The sequence below is a fragment of the Pinus tabuliformis genome, chromosome 7 (assembly GCF_031772625.1).
Source record: "Pinus tabuliformis cultivar Carrire ecotype Pingquan chromosome 7, CPIR1, whole genome shotgun sequence".
In the NCBI taxonomy this organism is placed as follows: domain Eukaryota; kingdom Viridiplantae; phylum Streptophyta; class Pinopsida; order Pinales; family Pinaceae; genus Pinus; species Pinus tabuliformis.
Window position 1 is genome coordinate 393,500,519 of NC_142293.1, and position 4,233 is coordinate 393,504,751.

Below are 4,233 nucleotides of genomic sequence, written 5' to 3' on the forward strand. Positions count from 1 at the left end.
TTTAACACTCCCTCTCAATTATAGAGAACTCCATCCGAAGATCCATATGTCTCACCCTACTATCTCTCGCATCAGTTCCATACACTCCTCTATTATGCTCTGCTCTACTGAGCTCTGCTCTGTTGAGCTCTGCTCTGTTGAGCTTTGCTCTGTTGAGCTCTGCTCTGTTGAGCTCTACTCCACTTTGTTCTCCTTTGCTGAACCATGAAGAATAATTGATAGAGAATGTCTCATACCATTCTCTACTGACCTGAAGTCAGTTTTATTGATCCCACATCAATATCACAAGGGAGTGTCTCAAACCACTCATACTGATCCCATACGACTTTCATTGATTCTAGATCAATGGAGGTCATCCTAGCATAGGGAGTAATGTAGTTACAATGATGCGTCCATCGATAGTACTACTATGGTACCTAACCACATTTCTATGCTCATTGGCTAGATGAGAGGTACTTCCCATGAGTCTCAGACTACATGGGTAGGATGCCTCGACACAAGAACCATTCATCCTTTGCCTAAGTCACCTCGGGGTATCACAGAGGAAGGTTGAGCCATTCAACCTATACACAACACACTAGTAGGGGAGATGAGTCGCCCTATGGTTGCATGTTCCTCAAGTAAGTACCCCAAGCCCCATGGAGCTCCGAGAGCTCAATGCATGCAACATAAGAGGGTCTCTCAACAACTCCAAGTCGTTCGGGAACATCACAAATTTGAGCATTCACTCACGATTTGACAGAATGTCTAGGACGTGTACATCACTCTCTATATGATGGAGCCTCCTCGCTCATCGACGTATCATATCCATGATAAGGTAGTATCTCATGTCTATCTCCTCGAGCAATCATAAAATATGAGATTCCTAAATAATCAAATCCCCCCCTCGTTGACACAGAAGATCACGGTGGCATCCATCATGTCTACAAACAACTCATTGAAGAGCTTCCACAACGAGGCAACTTCACACGAGATCACACTCATAGCGATGAGGGTATATAGAGAATCAAGGTTTGTAAAAATTGTCACCTCATCTAAAGGCTCAAAGAACTCATGAGTCTATAGAAAGGAAAGTCACCTCTCTTGCCTATTTCTAGAAGAAGATGAGGCTATCAAAAAAGAAACATTTGTCCACCTAACATGGCCATCAAAACATCAACATGAAAATGAAAGAAAAGTATGGAAATTATATTTTGATGGAGCTAACTAAAAATAGGGAAATGGGGTAGGAGTATTGTTGGTACCTCCTCAATGCTGCCTCATACCCCTCTCATTCAAGTTGGAGTTTGAAGCAACCAACAACGTGGTGAAGTATGAAGTGTTGCTCCTTAGATTAGAGACTGCAACCAATCTGAATATTGAACGTCTAATAGTTTATGGAGACTTTGAGCTAGTCATAAGGCAAAGCAGGAACCAATGCCACGCCAAACACCTGAGACTCAGGACGTACCAAAATGAAGTGTGTGACTTAATTGATAATTTCTTCCTCTTCTTCAACATCAAATTTCTTCCTAGGAAAAAAAACAGGATCGCTGACTCTCTTACTACAGTTGCAGTTACTTTGAGGCCCCCTCAAAATCCTCTCCTCAGATATGAGGTGGAAATGAGGTACAAATCATCTGTACTTGATAACATCAAGCACTCACAAGTGTTCAAAGATGATGAACAAGTGAAACGATTCATAGAGGTCATTGGGGAGTTTTCTAACTCCACCATCGATCAAGAAGAAGAAGAAGAAGAAGAAGAAAGAGATCAAGAAGTCGCTTCATGGAAAGATGTAGTGGCTAGGCAAAAAAAATTTCAACTAAAAGGGAACACTATCCCTCGTAGACTAGTCCCACTAGAAAGGACTTTTAATAAAGACGCCATAGTTGCCAAATGAATAGCTCCTGAGATGGATGATAAAGTAGAAGATTGCAACATTGGATCACAGGAGGAGCCTCACATGATCAAGCTGTCAAAAAGAATTCCCTTGCATTGTAAAAAGAGGTATTTAGATCTTTTCAAAGCCTAAAAATATGTTTTTGCTTGGTCTTATGATGTTCTGAAAACGTTTGATACTAACATCATACAACATAAGATTCCTTTGAAAAGTGAAGTGAGACCCTTCAAGTAGAAACTCAGACAAATAAATCCACTCTTACTCCCCTTCATTGAAGGGGAGATAAGGAAGATATTATAGACAAAGGTTATAGTACCTTTAAGATAAGAAGAATGAAGAAATAAGTCTATGTGTAGACTTCTAGAACCTAGAGAGGGTGTCTTTGAAAGACAACTACATGTTGCCCAAGATGGATAATATATTCTAGAAGGTACTTGGTTCATTCAAAATTTCTATGGTGGGAGGGTTCTCTCGATATAATCAAGTGGTTGTTCAGCCCGAGGATCACGAAAAGACAACTTTTGCCACCCCATGGGGAACATTTATGTATACTCACATGCCTCTTTGGCTGGTAAATGCAGGGGCCACATTTCAGAGTGCGAGGGAAATAACTTTCATGGGGGAGTGAGACAAATTTGTGCTGGTTTACTTGGATGACATCACAATCTTTTCCAATACTAAGGAGGAACACATCCTCCACTTAGAACTAACCTTTGAGAAGTGCAGGAGATATGGTCTCTCCTTGAATCCTAAGAAATCCCAATTTGCCTTAAGTGAGGGGAAGTTGCGAGGACATGTAGTATCGTAGGAGGGTGTGAAGATTATTCCTAAACAAGTTGAAGCCATCAGCCACATTCCTCTACCTAGGAATAAGAAGCAAGTCCAAGCATTCTTCGGGAGAATAAATTTTTTGAGGTGATTTATACCCAACTACGTAGAGATTTTCAAAGGAATTACAGATATGCTCAAGAAGGGAAAAAAAGTGAAGTGAAGCCCCATCCCCCATGATTATTTTAGCAGAATCAAAGAAGATTTAGCAGAATGCTTAGTGTTAGCTATTCACAACTATGCAACGTCATTCTACAATCTTTTCTTTCCCCTCTCCATGTACCATTGCTGCAGTGCTGCTATAGAAAAATAAAATGGGTCATGAGCAGTCCATCACCTTCTCCAGGAAAGTACTAAGGGAAGCTGAACTAAAATATAATATATTGAAGAAACAAGATTATGCACTAGTCAAGGATCTGAAGGCATTTCGTGTGTATGTGCTGCAATTGAAGATCACAACTTTTGTCCCAAAAATAGTAGTCAAGGACATCATAGTGCAGGGAGACAATGAGGGAAATAGGGGCATGTGGATAGCAAAAATATAGGAATACAAGCTGAAAATAAAGCCTACCAAGCTAATTAAAGGCCAAGTGCTATCCAAGGTTTTGTGTGGATCCAACTGCCAAGCACTAGGGATAAATATAACTAGAGAGGAAGATAGACTAGAGGAGTACAAAAGCAGTATTAAAACATCTGAGCAGAAAAACTATGCCAAATACGAGGGATCACCGTGGTACAAGAATTATGTTCATTACCTCTTATTCTTGACATTCCTGTTGGGGTTGGATGCCTCCAAATATCGAAGCCTGAGGTTGCAAGCCCATAAATATATCATATCCAATGTCCTACTCTAATAGAAGGACCCTGTGCAGGTATTGTTGTTATGTTCGGTGGAAGGACAGACCCATAGGGTGAATGTGGAGTTCCATGAAGGAGTTTGTATAGGGCATTATAGCTCGAAGACCACGACACACAAAATCCTCAAGGTTGGATATTACTAGCCTACGTTGTTCCAGGATGCCTATAAGAAAGTTGGGAGGTGCCATAAATGCGAGGTGTTTGCCGAAAGATAGAAGTTTTCTCCTCTCCCCCTAATTCCTGTGCATGTGGAAGGGCCTTTTAGAAAGTGGGGACTGGACTTCATAGGAGATATCAACTCACCATCCAGTGGCCAGCACAAATGGATATTAAGAGCCAATGGCTACTTCACCAAGTGGGTAGAGGCCATCCTAGCTAGAAATGCTACAAATTCACTCGTTATAATGTTCATGGAGGAGAACATATTGTCCTGCTTTGGTTTCCCTTTCAAAATAATCATTGATAATGCTCAGGTATTTAAATATTCTAAGCTCACCAGCTTCTTCCATAAATAAAATATCATTATTGGGCACTACACTACATGCTACCCTCAATGCAATGGTTTGGATGAGTCCTCAAAAAAAGTTATGGTGAGGATGTTGAAAAAGACAATCACAAAAAACCAAATTTAATGGGATTCACAATCAAATTTTTCTCTATGTGCC